Source organism: Setaria viridis, chromosome 3 (assembly GCF_005286985.2).
Source record: "Setaria viridis chromosome 3, Setaria_viridis_v4.0, whole genome shotgun sequence".
NCBI lineage: Eukaryota > Viridiplantae > Streptophyta > Magnoliopsida > Poales > Poaceae > Setaria > Setaria viridis.
This window is the reverse complement of record NC_048265.2, coordinates 43,897,062-43,915,831: the sequence shown is the minus strand read 5'-3', so window position 1 is coordinate 43,915,831 and position 18,770 is coordinate 43,897,062. Positions and strand designations below refer to the sequence as shown.

Below are 18,770 nucleotides of genomic sequence, written 5' to 3'. Positions count from 1 at the left end.
GCAATTCGTCATGGAATCTACCCATCAAAGTCACATGGTAGCAATCCTCCTCTCGGTGTCAATGATCGTACAATCTTGCAATGCTCTCTGTTTTTATTCACGGTACACAGTTCTAGTGCCGCCACTCATGATAAGGGCATGCGTAAAAAGATGATTCTTTTCAAAACACAGCAGTATCAATTCTAAGATTTAGGCCATTTTCTCAAGTACAAATCTCCGAAAACTTCACTGTCACTCTTTGAAGTTTCATGGATCTGAAATGCTTCAGTTCGATCTGTGATTATCACTGTACAATTTTGGTTTCATATTCCCTGTGCCATCTTTTCACTGGAATTATTGTGCATCTTAAATGAAAAAAGGAAAGAAAAAAGCATCCAAGCGTAGCTCATCAAAAGTGGATTCTCTGAAGGTGAAGATGGAAGGATGACAATGGAGTTAATCTCTTAGATCTCATCGCATAGGTAGGATAGAGTCAAACATCAACTAGTGCAAAATGTCATGTTCAAAGTTCTATAATGGATGGGTTTTGATATGTTCGGTTTTGTGCCCCTTAATAGTCTGGTTATGGTTTGAGCTTATATGCTGATGGGATAGCTAGGAAAAAAAAGAGCTGTATAGGTGCTAGCAGACCACTCGCGCAAATGGGATGGTACGGACCAAGGCATAAGATCCTCATAGGTGTCGACGCATCATGAATTTATCTAAGGCATATAGAAACAGTGTTGTGTGAAGCACAAGGTAAAAATCATAATTAAGCACAATGTTGAACTGTACCCTCATGCATCTATATATTCTTTAGAGAAGATGACAGCACTATAGAAATCATTCTAACCGAAAGTTTACTTGTATCTGTTTGACAGTTTGTTTGAGAGATGTCATTGAGGGACTTATTTTTGTCTGGAGTAGGCGAGCTGACAATCTTCTCCTCCGCGAAGCCGTTGGTGAGGGGGCACAGCAAGGATGGCGCTCCCGTCTTGTGAGCGCCTGGGTGACGACGAGCCGGACCCCCTGACCTCACAGCTGTCGACCCCTGCCCAGTGATAGACAGCCAAAACACACCACCAGCACCACATCCTGCTCCTCCACCAGCGCCGCATGCTTGGACCCATTTTTGGGCCTAGAGAGGTGGCGGCGCGCCACTGAGGAACGCAGCCCTAACCACGCCTGGAGAACAACTTCGAGCTCGTTTCCTCCTTGACTTCCACACCACCGTCGTCCCAGGTGAAATCGCACCCACCCCTCCCATCTTCATCTGGATCACCCCTGCAACCATTGCTCCGCACTACGATTCCTCTTTTGTGCAGTACATGCTCAATTTCCTCCTCACCATTCATCCGGGTCGTCTGTACGTCATGCGCATTTGGTCTAGCGGAATGTGGCAAACGCTCTCCTCGTTCGGAGTCCTCTGTGCATGGGCGCCTCTAAGCTTTGGCTTCACCCGTCCATGGCGATGGTGAAGAGGGCTGCCGGAGCGTTAGAGGACGGGATCATGGGCCCTCACCAACCATCAGTTACTCTGCACCAATCTGAAGAAACAAGCTTCAATGCCGCTACATTTTCCAACACGGGGAAGTGTCCGGCTTGAGGTGGCAGCTTTGGTTTTACTCTTGCAAACGGTTCAAAACGAAAGATCTCTATGGATTTGCTCAGCTTAGCTGCCTGCGCTCGCGTTGTGCCCCCTCCTGAGGCAGCGAATGCGTGTCGACCTGCTACCAGCACGCCCCCTCCCAGCTAGACAGGCACAACGACACTCAATGCTACCCAACCACCCAACACCCCGTACCTCCAGGCTCTCCTAACCCCAGCAAAACCATAGAAAACCCTAGCGTGCCGCAACCCTCCCATTACCACCACTACCGGCTGCTTTTGCTGCCTCACCACCAACCATCAAGTGTGCTCCTGTCGTGACCCTATCCGCTTCCGAAACTGCCGCGGCAGCGGCCACTAGTTTCGCGAGTGCAAGATGCCGATAGCTAGGGTGTTCATCCCCTGGCATCATTGCCCCACCGTCCCCAACCCCACCATCTGCCTTGCCATCCACGCAGTTTCATACACGCCTCGCTTCGCCTTGCCGCCGCCACCAACAACAACCCCACCACCACCTACGCCCGTGCACATTGCACTCCCTACGGCGTTTGACCCACTTGCCATGCTGGCCTCCTCGAGCTCCATGATGTCGGATTTCGAGCTCTCCTGTGGTGTCGCCACTCCTGTGTCGGCTCTGAAGGCGGGTATTGTTTTTCCCTGCTCACCAAGCTCGCCTCAACCGGAGGCCCCAGCGGCCGCCGCTACTCCACCACCACTCATCCCCAGATCTATGGACATCCATGTCCACTCGAGCCGCAGAAAGGTGCCTGTTGACTCGCTGCCACTCTCCCCGTCGCCGCCCTCCTTGCCGGGAAGGCGTTCTCCACCGCCCAGCGCCTCACCCATCCAGGACAACATCACGCTGGAGCTGGAATGCCGGAAAGAGACGTCGAATCGTATCTTCCGGGAAAGGGAGTGGTTGGCGTACGTTGCGGTATAGGACTATCCTCCGGAACATTGGACGGAAAAACACATCTACAACAGCTTCTGAGGGTTTTGCAACCTACTTGAGATCGACCCAGTGTGCCTCACTAGTTATTGTCAGTGTTTAGACCTAGCAACCTACTGAGGGGGTACCCGAGGTAGTGTTTTATGCGTGGGGCACGTTGAGATCAGGAACTCAAAGGTGAACTCGAACACACAATTTAGATAGGTTCGAGCTGCTTATATCGTATAATAATCTACTTCCTATGTATTGGTTGGATTGTATTGATTGAACTTGTTTGAAGGATCTCTGCCTCACCTTATATTGCCGGGGAAGGGTTACATGTCGGTTGTTTACAAGAATACTAGTCAAATTTGACTAGAGAGTCCTACTCTAATTGGTACGAGTAGTTTTCTAATCCTCGACTAGTTCTTGTCCATCATGTAGACCACACCGTCCTGCACCGTAGTCTCCATATCTGACATGTCTCGGTGTACAACCTCGTATTGTAGGACTGTCAAACCTTCTGGTGGGCCTATAGAGGTATGGATGACAAGCCCCCGAGTACTTTTTAGTCAAATGTAGCAGTCCCGAGTACTTTTATAGATGTCTCTGACTAGTTTGTGGTGCTCTTTTGAGTACTCTATCGGATTGAGTCTTCGAAGGAACACGGGTACTGCCATGCAGCTAGAATGTGCTCAAGCCTTATTTAACTTGGTCTCAAATCTTTAATCTTGAATCTTATATGAAAGTGCGATGAAAATCACACTCCATATGGAGTAGCCCCCAAGCCTTAGGTTGAATTGAAGAATCAGGCCGAGGGTCAATCCTGTAATTTCACATCTCCTTTACCTTAAAACCCAAAAGAAAAAACTTTTTAGCTGATGGGCATGTAGCCCTTGAGCTGTTACACGATTAGTTTTGGGTATAAGGGTCAACCACTAGTCAACGTGATCGTTCGCCAACAGTAACCTTATCTCTTTCCAAAAAAATTGAAAACTGTCAAGCGATAACTACGGGCATTTAAAAACGGAATATTCTTGTTAATCTCGCCTCTGTTTTAATTGTGCTACGGTTATAAATAATGGAGCAATTTATCCCTTCCGTTTCACCCGAGCCATTCTGCTCGTTCATCTTCCACACTGTAGCCCTAGCGCTGCCACTCGCCTAATTTTGAGCTCGAGCGCCACCGTCCCCCACCGTTTAGCCCCCGAGTGTATGCGCAAGAAGACCCTTGTGATAACACGAATGGAAAGAAAGCGACCTCCAGCAAGGTAGTAGAGAGCAAGAAGAGGAAGGCTGAGAAGAAGAAGGAGATTCAGTTGCTGGTGCCCAAGTATGGCAAGACAGACTAGATGGCTCCGCCAAATCAAGCTTGCGCCTGTAAGAAGTTCGTGATGAAGGAGGCGGACATCCAGGCAGTGGTGGATGCCAATCTTCTCCAGGAGCAGGACTTCATCACCTGGAGGGCAGCCTACGGTAACCCGTGGCCTATGGAGAGCTACACCCATGAGACAGTGATCTTTGCACACTTCATTGAGCGAGGTTTGGCTCTCCCAACATCTGATTTCTTCCGTGGGCTACTGAGTTACCACAAGTTGGATTTATTCCACCTCAACCCCAACTCGATTCTGCACGTAGCCATCTTTGTGCATTTGTGCAAGGCCTTTCTTGGATTTTAGCCACACTTCCAGCTCTTTTGGAAGTTCTTCACAGTGAAGTCCCAGCCTAGAATGGACCATACAGAAGTAGTCATGGGGGAGGCATGAATCCAACCGTGGGAACAAGTGAAAGGCTTGTACTTGCATTATGAACTGATAGACTCCTACTCTAGGTGGAAGGAGCGGTGATTCTACATTGGGTATCATGAGCCCCGACTACTCAAGATGACCGGCCACCGACTAGTCTGGAACAATCGCTGGTTGGACGAGCCGAGCCATGCGGATAGCTTTCAGCTACCAGAGCTGCTGGAGAAGATCACTACGCTCAAGAAGGAAGGACTAACTGGGATAGTCGTGGCCTTCAGTTTCATGAGGAGGCAAGTCTAACCCCTTCAGTTGTGCTGCACCTGGGGTTATGACTACTCGGGCCCCAATGACCCATCCTGGATGATGTCGGATGACTTGTCCGTGGATGAGGTGATGGAGCGATAGAGGCGCCTCTTCAAGCACGCCAGGGTGATCCCGACGATCGTGCGAGAGCATTGCGCTGTCAACCTGCCAAACAGTGTAAGTACCTGTGGCCTTAGCCCCCGAGTACTAATTTTGATACTTGTCAAAGTACTGACTTGTCTACTTTTGCAGGAAGAACTTCACTTATTTTGCTTCACCCCTCCTCCACCCGGGTCGGATGGCTTTGACACTGCTCCACATGTACAAACAATTGCAGCTGTACTAAAAGCGATTGAAGAGGAGTAGGAAGAGGAGTCAGAAGGATTTTCTTCATTCAACAGCTCTGATTCAAAGGCTGCGGAGAAGTATGTTGTCAAGCCCTGACCAACAGACATGGTGGGGTCATCTTCTGGGACATCCAAGTGAGAAGCTAGAGATGACTTGGAAGCCAGACTAGCGCTACCACCGAAGATGAGGTGCACTGTCACCGTGAAATGTGTGGCGAAGAAGCCACCCACCACCAATGAAGTCCCACCTCTGGTAATCACATTTGAAGAAGGACAAGATCCTGATGATTGCGTACTCGTAAGTTGTTTCCCTTACCCTCATGTCTGCTTAGTTATGACATTTGGAGGATTGCAGGTAGTCGAGGAGGAGACAGAGGCATAGGAGACGACTACCAAAGTTGTGCAGCAGGAGCTACCGGCGGTCAAGGAGGTCCTTGAGTTGGAAGATGATGAGGAACCTCCTATCACTAGGGCCAACCCCGCCAGTGCATGGACTACCCAAGAGGTGGAGACGACGGCTAAGGCTGGCAAGGATCAAGCTATGATCCAGCAGCCACGCCAAAGAAGCCGCCCCCCACCGTCAAGTCCCTGTGCCTGGGAGGAGAACCCTCCTTGAAGATAAGGCGATGCACAAAGTAAGTACTCGAGTACTGATTGTTACCCATCTGTGCCTTGTATTGTACCTTGACACTTGTCTCTTTTAGGAAATTTGCCAGCGTGGACATTGGAGGTCCATGCCCAAAGTCTGAAGCTGATGGCAGCAGCCAATCAGCCCAAGAACTCATCCCGGCGCCTTTAATTTCGCTGCCAATAGAGCAGCCGGCACCAGAAATAGCTCTAGGTGTTGTATCCCTAGTCATTGTGCTTATGCATGATGTTATTGCAACACTTAACATCATTGTAGTGCCAGCTCCCAAGTTACTAATAGCCGAGCCCGTCGTGGTGACTTCTTCTGTTGTGGTGGCTATATTGGAAGCCCTCGAGCCAAAGGCGGAGACCAAGGCTGCAACAGAGACTACTTTTGGGACCGAGGCTACGCTTGTAAGCCCCAAACTAGAAGTGGAGGTTGGAGCTGCTAGTGCTCTACAAGTATTGGCTACCATTTGGCTACCATCCCGCCATCTGAAGTGGGACCATCGACTAGTCAGGGCGCGACCTCCCTTGCATCTTTGGAAGCCAATCCATGAACTAGCCGGGCACTGGTTCCTCTTGGTGCACCAAATGCTGAAGAGCATGAGGAACCTTGGATAGCTAAAGGGGTGAACTTGGAGGATATCCAACTCCTGGCAGACCCTCTGACCACCATAGAGATGGAGGCCATGGTTATGGAGATGCACCGCCGAGTAGGCGAACACACAATGGTATGTTTCTCTTCTACATTTGTCTTCATATTGAGATTGGCACTCGTTACTTATACGTGTACTTGCTCTATTTCTGCAAAAGTTGATCGAGCACTCTCGCCGGAAGTCACAGATGATCCAAGGCTATGGGGACACCATCATGTGAGCTCAAGCACTTGAATAGGAGCTAGCAAAAGAGCAACAGTAATCCTCCTGGCTATTCATGAACTATGATGGCCAAGCTGCCGAGTACCGTAACCTCGTCCAGAAAGCCGTGGAGGAGAAGGACCACATCCGGAGGCGCAACAAGTCATTGAAGAATCAGTTGGAAGGTAACTTGTCATCCCCCGCTAGTCTTTGAGTACTGATTTGCACTTGATGATTCTGAGTTGCTCTTTGTTTTGTTCTCTGTAGCGCTCAAGAAAGAGAAAGATGATCTCCAAAGCTGCGTTATAGATTGGCAGAACTCATACTACAAAGTAACGGAGCAATATGACAAGTTGTCTGCTCTGTACGAGACCCTTGAGCACCGGTTGGAGAAAGAGCGGAAAATACGCATGGATGGAGAAGTCGATCTGGTGAATGCCATGATGACCCTCCAAGAGTGCGAGGCTAAGGGCCTGTTTGGCAGAGCTCCACGCAGCTCCAGATCCTCAAAAACAACAACTCTACCGTAGAGCAGCTCCAGCGTGGATCTATGCTCTCACCATGGAGCTGAGGAAAAGTGTTTGGTTGAGACAACACCTCCGGATCTAGAAATAGAATCTTTGGTTGGATTGTCCACTAATGCCCTTGGTGTTTTCCTTTTTTTCTTATTTTTTTCTCTTCACGTGGGAAACATTTTCTCTTCACGTGGTGTTTCCCAGAAACAGAGATTTTCGATCGATACTCAACAGCAGCAGATAGCATACATAGATGCAACTAGCTAGCTAGGTAGCAGCTAGGGATGGATGATGCATCATCGATATGAGTCGCGTGTGCATCTGTCATATAGCTAGTGTATGGTTAGGAGATGGATGCACGTACGAAACGAAATAATAAAAAGCAAAGCAACGACGACACACCAGAAGAGTGTGGTGTGTTGTTGGATGATCTATGGAGGTCAACATCATCAGATCATATGCCGCTTGCTTTGAAGAGCCTCATGAGGCTGTAGGTGACTCCCATGATGGCCCAGCCGCCGATCACCACCCGCGCGCAGGACCTTGCGACGGGGGTGCGGCCCAGCACGGCGCCGACGCAGCCGAACGCGGCGAGCGTGGCGGTGGCTAGCGTGATGGCGCCGCCGATGCGGAGCCTCTAGTCATGGTTGAAGCCTGCGGCCAGCAGCAGCACGAGCGCGTCGACGGAGAAGGCGAGCGCGGACGCGACGACGGCCTGGACGGGGCTCGGGAGCGCCTTCTCCTCGCCGCCACGCTTGCCGTTGCGGTCCAGCTGGGCCAGCTCAATGTCGCGCTAGGAGTAGACGGAGACGAACTCGCCGATGGCCATGCTGCAGGCGCCCGCCAGGAATGGCCGCACCAAACAGGGAGAAGAACGGCGCAGGAGAAGAATTGTCACGCATGGGAAAAAATGGGACGGCGGCAGAAAGAAGAAAAATAAGCGAACCGGTACGGGGTGTAATCGATGGTATTGGTGGGTAATTTCCATAACTCCACGAGGAGTTACAAAACCAGTGTTTTGAGAGCACCCCCTGAGGTGCTCCGTGGATTTAGTGGATCTGGGAGCTAGATCTAGGTTTTTTGCGGATCTGGATTTCACGGAGCTGGACCGTTTGGCTGGAAAAACTGGGAGCGAAGCTATTTTTGAGGATCTGGAGCTGCGTGGAGCTCTACCAAACAGACCCTAAGTTGGCAGCAACCAAGCTTGCTCTGAAGGAGCTATCAGAATCCGCTCAGCCCATTGCTGATATGGTGGAGCCCCCGATGGAAGGCGTGGATCCCCGCCCTTTAGCAGAGATACTCAAGGAAGTCCTTGCAAAGATCACTAGGTACATCTAGAAGATGGCGGAGTCCATCTCGAAGTAGCTACTTGCTATTGTGAAATACTTCTACCCACAAGCAGACCTTGCTCTAGTTGCGGAGGGGATTGTGCAAGACTGCTCTGATGAGCAGTTTCAAGAGTACCTGCATGAGGTGGCTCCTATTGCCAAGGAGGTAGCTGGTCAGATAGACCTTGAGTAGTCGTTATGTAAAAAATATGAAATCATTATAATATAAACATATCATGAATGAAATGTAAATTATTTGAAGTCTTGTCACAAATTTTATTGCTGTTGACTTGTTTGTTTTTAGTGCATCTCCCAAACCACCCTGATAGTTGCTCGTATGGTAGTCATGAGTATTTGCTCATAAGGCTACTCTTGTGAGCCTCTTCAGATACACAATGTAGATTACTTCTAGGATGTAACCCCTTTTAGTGAAGCACAAGTACTCGGGTATTTGTGTAGTCAGCCTCTTTAAGCGAGTAGACTCTTTAGAACTTCATCAACTGGAGCCTACCTCTGCAACCTCTCTAGGTTGTTCGGGTGTTGTGCTCCAAAGATCCGGAACTACAAACTTGTTATTACAAGTTGCGACTAGACAGACTTGTCTAGATAAGATCTTGGGTAGTATATATAACTTCCAAGTTACTGACGACTTCTTCTACGAAGACCGTCAATGGACAGACTTGTCCAAGGAGCTGACTAGCTCTTTTTTTTGTGTGTGCAAGCTTGCTTTTGTGAGTCACTACTTGTCCAATGAGTTTGAATAACCCAAAAGATATGTATGCTGACTTGTTATTACAAGCTGCGTGTGGACAGTTCTATCCAACAAGTTGAAGAACTCGAGAATATTCTGTGCAAGCTTGTGACTACCAGCTGTGAGCTGGGTGGTACTACCCGAGGAGCTGAATAGCTCAGCGATCTTGTTTTTGTAAGTCACAATCTGGTAGAGACTAGTCATTTTACGACAAGAAATAAATCTGCTTTATTAAATTGTAATTGTATAACTAAGACTGATAGCCAATTTACATGAGTATGTAAACTATGGGTAGAATCGACATAAGTGCTCGATGTTCAACGAGTTGTTGACTTCTTCGCCAGAGAGAGTTTGGAGCCTGTACAACCCAGATCCAGTGACCTTGGAGATGATGAAATGACCCTCCCATGGTGAATTCAGCTTGTGCAATCCCTTAGTGTCTTGAATATGCTTGAGGACCATGTACTCGCTTGTGTTGAACGAACGTTCTTTGACGTTGCAATCATGATAGTGGTGAATTTCTTCAAGGTATCTTGTTGACTGGACAAGTGCTGCACAACGAGCTTCTTCAAGGCTGTCTAAGTCTAGACGCCTTGTTCCTTCTGCCGCGCCCTCCTCGTACTGCTTGACTACTGGAGATTTCCACATGATGTCGGCGGGGAGGACGGCTTCTGATCCATAGACCATGAAGTAGGGTAAGTACCCAGTACGCTTGCATGGCTGGGTGCGAAGCCCCTAGAGGACGTTGGGTAGCTCCTTGAGCCACTTGCCTCCTTTGGTGTTGCCAATGTCGTGTAGTCTTTTCTTGAGAGCCTCTAGTAACATCCCATTGGCGTGCTCAACCTGGCCATTGGCCCACGGATGAGCGATAGAGATGTACCGAACATCGATCCTATTGTTCTCGCAGTACTCCCAGAACTCGTGGTTGTTGAAATTGGAACCTAAGTATGTGATGATGTAGTTGGGGAAACCATAGCGATGGACGATCTCATCGAGGAAGTCGAGTACTCTATCTACCTTCGAGTAGGTCACTGGCTTTACCTCGATCCACTTGGTGAACTTGTCGATCGTCACGAGTACTTGGTTGAAGCCCCCAGGCACCGTAGGCAGAGGGCCAATCATGTCTAGCCCCTAGCAAGCGAAGGGCCAAGAGGGTGGTATGGTGATCAGCTTGTAGGCAGGGACGTGTTATTGCTTGGTGAAAAATTGACACCCTTGGCATCGGTGATCTAGTTGTTCGGCGTCAGCGAGAGCTGTAGGCCAATAGAATCCCACTCTGAAAGCCTTGCCCACTATCGTTCTTGAGGATGTGTGGTTGCCACAGATGCCCTTGTGGATCTCCTCCAATATCTCCTTGCTATCTTGCCATGAGATGCACTTCATGAGTACTCCTGATGATGTGCCTCATCTATAAAGTTTGTCCCCAACTAGAACATAATTTTTGCCGCACCGTGAGACTTGCTTAGCTTCTGTCTTGTCTGGAGGTAACTTGTGCTCCTTAATGTAGTCAATGAAGGGGTTTCTCCAGTCTACATCAATCATCATAACCTCCCGACTTGGCATATTGTGGCCTCGATCGGTGGTTTTGAAGGTGCTGGCTCCGTTATGGATGGCTTGTGTAGTTCATGGATGAAAACCCCAACTGTAACTTAAGCATGAGTAGAACCAAGCTTGGAAAAGATGTCTGCAACTACGTTGTTATCACGAGCCACGGGATGGAACTCTAGACCAGAGAACTTCTTCTCTAGTTTGTGAACCTCCAAGCAGTACAGATCCATGTTGTCTTTGTGGCGATCCCACTCGTCGTTGACTTGATTGATGACCACGAGTGAGTCGCCGTAGACTAACAACCGTTTGATTCCCAGCGAGACTGCCAAGCGAAGCCTGTGTAGAAACGCTTTGTATTCGGCTTCATTGTTGGACACCTCCCAGAAGATTTTTTTAGAATGTATTTGAGTTGTTCACCTTTGGGAGAGATTAAGAGTACTCCTACGCCGGCGCCCTCGAGTTTGAGAGACCCATCAAAATATATGACCCAATGCTCTGGGCGTTCTACTAGCTTTGGTATTTGATTTTCCCACCACTCGGCCATGAAATCAACTAGTCGTTGCGACTTGATGGCAGTCCTTCACTTGAATTCTAGGTTCAGGGCTCTGAGTTCAACCACCCACTTGGAGATTCTTCCTGTTGCATCTCGATTGTGAAGGATTTCGCCCAAGGGGAAATCTGTGATGACGAAGTTGTTGTGTTCCTGGAAATAGTGTCGTAGCTTCCACGAGGTGAGTAGTATTGCATATAGCAGCTTTTGAACTGGTGGATACCAGGATTTGGAATCCGACAACACCTCACTGATAAAGTAGATGGGTATTTGTACTTTGTATACATGGCCTGGTTCTACCTTTTCAACCACGATCGTGGTGCTAACAACATTAGTAGTCGTGGTGATATGGAGCAGCAAGTCTTCATTGGGAGTAGGTGCTGGGAGGACCGGTGGCTTTGATAAGAAGTCCTTCAACTGTTGAAGGGCTTGTTCTGCCTCCTCGGTCCACTAGAATTTGTCTTGCCGCTTGAGTAGTTTGAAGAAGGGTAGTCCCCGTTCTCTAAGCCTTGAGATGAATCTATTGAGATCCGCCTCCTTGATGCACGATGGAGAGTGGAAGTTGGTGATGGCAGCGAGCTTCTTGGGGTTAGCCTCTATTCCTCGATGACTGATGATAAACCCGAGTAGTTTTCTGGATGATACACCGAACACACACTTTGTTGGGTTCAGCTTCCACTGGAACTCTCGCAATCTTGCAAAAGTTTCTTCAAGATCCGCAATCAAGTCGACGGGATTTATAGTCTTTACGACCATGTCATCCACGTACGCTTCAACGTTGCGGTGTAGTTGTTTCTTGAAACATTCCTGGATGGCCCGTTGATAAGTGACGCCTGCATTTTTCAACCTGAAGGACATTGTAGTGTAGTAGAAAGCTCCATACGGGGTGATGAACACGGTTTTGATTTGGTCTTCTTCCTTGAGAGCTATCTGGTGATACCCCAAATAGCAATTAAGGAAACATAGTAGAGAACATCCAACCGTCGAGTTGATGACTTGATCAATCCTAGGGAGCCTAAAGGGATCCTTTGGACATTGCTTGTTGAGATCCGTGTAGTCGACACACATCCTCCACTCATTGTTATTTTTCTTTCGGTACAAGATAGGATTGGCCAGCCACTTTGGATGATAGACTTCTTTTATGAAGTTAGCCGCGAGTAGTTTGGCCAACTCTTTTTTGATTGTTTCTCTTCTGTCTTGGGTGAATCGGCGTAGTCGTTGTCGTTTGGCATAGCTTTGGGATCCACATTTAGTGAGTGCTCGATTAGCTCCCTGGGCACCCCAGGCATATCTGATGGCTTCCATGCAAAGATGTCTCGGTTGGCCCGGAGGAAGCTGACGAGCGCATCTTCCTATTTGGGGTCCAGCCCTGAGCCAATTAGGGCTATCTTGGAGCTATCGCTAGTCTCGAGGTCAATGGCTTTGATATCAACTTCACTTGTCGGCTTGACTTTGGTTGCCCCCGACTTATTCTCTGGAATTTTGAGCTTTGTTGGGGATAGTTTCTTAGAGGCAGCGAAGACTTGCATCATCGAATTTGGCCCTTGAGTAGTCGCTGCTAACTCCAAATCTTCTGTGTCGCAATCGTATGATCTCTTCAAGTCTCCGCGCAGGGAGAGTACTCCCTTGGGTCCCAGCATTTTGAGTACTAGGTACACGTAATGCGGGATGGCCATGAATTTGTGCAAGGTGGGTCTTCCAAGGATAGCATGATATGATTTGTCAAAATTAGCTACCTCGAACCGGATGTACTCTGTCCGGTAATGTTCCTTGGTTCCGAAGGTAACTGGCAAAACCACCTGACCAAGGGGTACAGCCGTGTTGCCCGGGACAATCCTGTAGAATGGAGAGTTTGTCGGGGTGAGCATATCGTTAACGTCGAGGCCCATCTTCCTCAAAGTCTTGGCGAAGAGTATGTTGAGACCACTACCGCCGTTGAAGAGTACTTTGGTGAGTCGAGAGCCTGCGACTACTGGATCCAGGACAAGAGGGTAGCATCTCAAGTCTGAGAAACTAGTCCACTGATCCTTCCTGGAGAAGGTGATTGGCACCTCGAACGACTTGAGGAATGTAGGCATTGCTGGTTCAATGGACATAATCTCCTAGAGGGCTAGTTTATGGGACTGCTTGGTGGTAGTACCCAATGTTCCACCGAAGATGACTTTGACGGTGTTGGACAGGTTCTAGAATTTATCGCTGTCGTCATCATCTTCATCTTCTTTAGCCTTGCACTTGTCCTTTGCTCCAGAAGGTTACGGTAGATCTTTCATGACTCTGCGTAGGCTATAGCAATCCATAGCAGAGTGCTTAGAGTGTTGGTGCCACGGCACCGCTTTTTCAGGAGCTCTTTGAACGAAGTCCTTTCTTGATTCCTGCCGTCTTTTTTGGAAGATTGAGACATCGCCACGACAGTGTTGTCTGGCTTTCTTTTGCAATTTTAACCACCCGAGTAGTTGCCTCTGTTGCCATTATTGGGCAGATCGTTATGGTTCTTGTTGTTGCATTGGCCATTACTCTGATTGTTATTGTTTTGGCCTATGTTACGACTAGACTCGAACCGCTTGATCGCTTTGTCTTCTTCATCCGCCCAAGCTTGTATCATGATCTTGAGAGATTTGATATCTTCTGGGCATTTTCTGCAAAAATCTTGAAACATCCAGCAGTCATAGATACCGTTCTGGAAGCAATCTACGGTGTCCCGCTCCGTGATATCTATGATAGTGGCCTTCTTTTCGAAGAAATGGTGTAGATAGCTGCGCAAGGTCTCACCTTGTTGCTGTTTGACTTGAGACAAGTCAATCCTATACCAGGACGCTGCATTGTCCCTGTGAAGTTGTTTATGAATACCGCCTTCAAGTAACTCCATGTGTCGATGGAGTTCCTTTCTAGAGATTCGAGCCATGTGAGTGGTACTGCCTCCATGCAGATGGGGAAGTAGATGACTTTAGTGTCGTCATTTCCTCCCACCGCTTGCACTGACAACGAGTAGCACCGCAACCATTGGACTAGGTACTGCTTGCCATCATACTTGGTGATACCCGGAGGTTTAAACTTGTCGGGTAGGACTGTATTTTGTACTCATTTTGAGAAGGCGGGGAACCCATTAGAATCTTCTCCCTAGTACTTGACTTCTTGTTCGCGCTCACGGAGGCACCCTTCAATGATTGTACAGGCGTTGCGGCTGTTGTTGATCTTGTCTCGGAGGTCATGTACTGGGTGTTCAGGCTCTGGATGGGCCCACAGTGGCCACGGCCTCCCGAGGGTTTCACCCAACTACCCTTTGCTCTAGCTTGACTCAGTCTGGGACCTTCAATTCTGGGAGCCTCATTTTCGGCATGCTCATTGCGACTAGGTCTCGCACCCTCATTGCAACTAGGTCTGGCACCTTCATTGCGACTTGGTTGCCTGCCGCTACTGCCATGATGGGATGAGGTGTGTCAAACTGAGTGTATCGGACTTTGTTGGTCGAGTTGCTCGTATGCACACTTCGCCAGCTTACCTAGTTGCCTGATGTACTTGTCTTGTGGCATTGCCCGAGTAATCAGGTCAATAGATGCGATGGTGGCGAGAGGGGTATAGTGTAATTGCGATTGAACTGCTTCAAACGTGTGATCCAAGTTCATGATGGGTAGGTCGGATGCAAGGCGGCGGCGATGCTCTACCCTTGCAGCGTTTCTTGCTCGCCATTGATTCCTTTGAGCTTCAGTTTCTTCTCCTTCTATGTTGGCGGTGAGCTCATCCTGTGAGACGTCATTTGGGTGACATCCACGTTGTGGATTCCTTTCTGGCAGTTCTTCACCGTCACTTTCTTGTGCAGCAATGATGGCGAGGGGTTCCCGCATAGGAGAGAAACTACCCGAACTTGATGTGATGACCTCTGTAGAGCTGTCTTCTTCGTAGATGGGGGACAGAGGGGTTCCCTTCTAGTATGGGAGAGTGTCGAGATAGGTGACAAGGCATGACTCATCATCCTTGGTGAGAGCATGTGGCTTCATGTTAGGCCAGTAGACGAATTTGCCTTATGGAGTGGATGTGATAACCAGGCCTTGTTGCGAACCTGATAAGGGAGTCTGCTTGTTCGGATCCGAGTACTAGTAGAAGTCCTCAATCAAATTTGAGTTGGATTGTGATCTGGACAGGGTAGCTTGGTAGGCAGTACTCGAGTTTTGGAGTCCAAATGGGAATTGACTTGTATCGACCGATTCGCACGATGGCCTAAGCGCCAGCTCATGGGAACCAATCTGACTAGTGGGAGAAGTTGAGTTGTACTCAGACTCGTCCCGCAAGCCTCAAAAGAGGTCAAAACTTCCATTGAATTTCTCAACGAAATCCTCCAAAGCTTGGCAATGAAGGTTGATGTCGTACTGCTTCTGCTCCAGGGCCGGCGCTATGTGGCGATGGAAATTTCCAGTACCATCTGCAACGCAAACTCCGGAGTCGAAGATGAACATTGCGTCTGCTTTGAACGCAACGGTGGGCTTGATGATGACTTGAGCCATCGAGTTCGCCAGTGGATCTTTAGCGAGAGCTTCGACCTAGTGCGCCAGCTGTCGGTGTTTAGACCCAACAACCTACTGAGGGGGTACCCGAGGTAATGTTTAATGCGTGGGGCTCGCCAATGTTAGGAACTCGAAGGTGAACTCGAACACACGATTTAGACAGATTCAAGCCGCTTATGTTGCGTAATACCCTACGTCCTGTGTGTTGCTTGGATTGTATTGATTGAACTTGTTTGGAGGGGGTCCCTACCTCGCCTTATATTGCCGGGGGTAGGGTTATAGGTTGGTTGTTTACAAGAATACTAGTTGGATTCGACTAGAGAGTCCTACTTTAATTGCTACAAGTAGTTTCCTAATCCTTGACTAGTTCTTGTCCTCCACGTAGACCACGCCGTCCTGCATCGTAGTCTCTATGTCTGACACGTCTCGGTGTACATCCCCATATTGTAGGACTATCCAAACCTTCTGGTGGGCCCATAGATGTATGGATGACAGTTATGACTACTCCCCGCTTCGTCTGCTCATTGCAGTGAACTATTGGCTTGATATCCCTAGTGAGCTTTGAATTGATGCATAGGGGATGGAGGGAGCATCGCGCAACTCATGCCAATCCGTGTTTGACACCGCAATGGTCAGAAGGACGCTGATGGAAACCTCATCCCATTCTTTGGGCTACCTCCTCCATCTCCGCACGCACCCGGCAACCCGCCTGCTGGCCTTGCTAGGACAGCACTCTCCCCTCCTTCACCACCAAATGCTGCTGGTAATGGGCTGCCCGCTGTGCCACCGCTGCATGCTCCACCGCACCCCCAAGCACCACCTGCCACGGCTGCCTACCTGCTCCCACCTCACTGTGATGCTTGCTTGCATGAAGTGTTCTGCTCCACTACCTCCCGCCTCACCGCCACTGTCCCCTGCTGCTACTACTGTGACACCAATGCAAACATTGCTGTTGTTTCTCCTCTAACCACTAATGGCGCTGTGTCCGCCATGCGCTCCCCGATCCGTGGAAGACACCAAAGGAACAAGAACACTAAGGACGCAAAACCTTAGCGCCAGAGTTCACGTCTGGTGGTGATGGCCAACGGGAAGTATGTTGCGGTGGCAGACAAGGCCACACAAGGTGCTACTATGAAGAACTCCCTATCCACTTGCTCTACCGCTTTGCAGACTCACGTGGAGAAGTGCAACATCCTCTTGGGCACCAAGCTGCCCATCTCCATTGCGACTTGTGCAAGATGATGGGCTCTACCGATCTGGGCACTGCGACCGCCAATGCTGTTGGGGGAGGGGTGCTGCCAACTATTGAATGATCACCCTACGCTTCAGGTTCTGCGACGAGGAGAATTGTTTTCTACATTCCGTGTCCCTCTGTTGCGTGTCCGTGTTCGTCATTAGCATATGTTGTCTCTATGTCTGTGGTAGTTCGAGCGGCAAGGCCAGGCGCTTCATGCCTACTCCTTGCTCTGGGGCCTGGGTTCCTCACTGGTGTGACATGTCCATTTGTCGTCTGCTACTTTCAACTGAACCGGACCTGTTGTTATTGCTTAATTCTCATGCTTGTTGTCATTTTTTAAGCGTTCTTGTTAATTTGTTGCCTCTGCACTGTCTTTTCACGGGTCATTTGTGCAGTCCATCTTTGTTTTGCATGTGCATTGTTTTACTTGCTGGTGCTATGCTGTTTTAGCTGTGGGTACTGCTTTTAGATCGTTTAAGCTTCTGTCATGGAATGTGTGCGGTTTGGGTGACCCGATTAAGTGCGGTGTGGTGTGTGATGCAATCATATCTGCCGCTCCTTGTGTTACCTGTCTTCAAGAAACCAAACTCCAAGACATTAACGATCTCTCTACTAAGCTTTTCCTCCCCGCCCCTCCCTTAACACCTTCCACTTCATCTCCGCCGTGGGATCCTGTGGGGGAATTAGCTCAACCTTCCTGCTCCACTCCTTCATCACCAGGCGCCACACCCTCACCACGGTGCTCGCCTCCACCACATCTGACCACACTATCACCATCACAAACATCTACACTCCATCCGACCACCGTGACTCGCCTGTTTTCCTACAAAACCTCAATGAGGTCCCTCAGCATGTTAATGGCCCTGGCTACTCACCGAGGACTTCAACCTTTGTCAGCCAGCCAAAGACAACAACAATGGTCATGCCTGGTTTCCTACAAAACCCCAATGAGCTCCCTCAGCATGTCACTGCCCCCTGGCTACTCATCGGGGACTTCAACCTTTGTCGGTCAACCGAAGACAAGAACAATGGTCATGTCGACACCCAGCTTTGCCACAACTTCAATGAAACCCTTGACAACCTAGGTCTTGCTGAAATACCACTCCTTGATCGCCTCTATACCTGGTCCAACAAATGTGACACACCCACCCTTTGATGTCTTGATTGGGTCTTTGCGAACCCTGCGCAATGTGCAGCCTACCCCAACACAACAATCACATCCCTCCTTCTCCCAACCTCAAATCATACCCCCTTGCTCATCACGCTCTATGCTACCATCTTGAAAGCGATCGTCTTCCGCTTTGAAAATGCATGATTGCACAACCAAAACTTCCTACCTACCATTCTCCCTACGTGGTCCATGGCCTACCCTTAGGCCGACGCTACTGGCCATCTCGTCAGCTGCCTCAAGGACACTCGAGCTGCAGCAAAGGTTTGGAACAGGCATAACAGGGCGCCTCTAGCTCTAATCCAAAACTACAAATTCATAATTTTGCTTTTTGACACACTGAAGGAACACTGATGCTTGTCTTATGAAGAACTGTAGGTTTAGGCACTCTCTCAGGATCGCTTGGCCATGGCCATCAAGGAAAGGGCCGCATACTTGAAGCAATGAGGTAAACACCATGCAATCAAAGAAGGGGATGCAAATACACAATTCTTTCATGGCCGTGCTACCCAACGCATGTGTCGGAATCATATCAAAGGAATCGAGGTGGACGGTGTACTAGTAATGTCTCACCAGGGGAAAACTATTGCACTCCCAAGCTACTACAAGGGGATCATGGGCACTGCAGGTGTCTTTGATTGGGAGTTTGATGTCGTCGCTCTGTATCAGGACAGCCGGAAAGCCTCTAATGCGCTAACTACCCCATTCACAGAGGAAGAAGCACTCCTGGCCATGTGCGCAATGAATCGGAACAATGCGCCTAGGCCTGATGGTTTT

The 18,770-nt window shown here is 49.1% G+C and overlaps 1 pseudogene; it reads right to left on the bottom strand.

Moving 5' to 3' along the window:
- Positions 1 to 7,366: 7,366 nt before the first annotated feature.
- LOC117849325 (vacuolar iron transporter homolog 5-like) lies at positions 7,367 to 17,749 on the bottom strand (annotated as a pseudogene).
- Between the last annotated feature and the right edge of the window lie 1,021 nt (positions 17,750 to 18,770).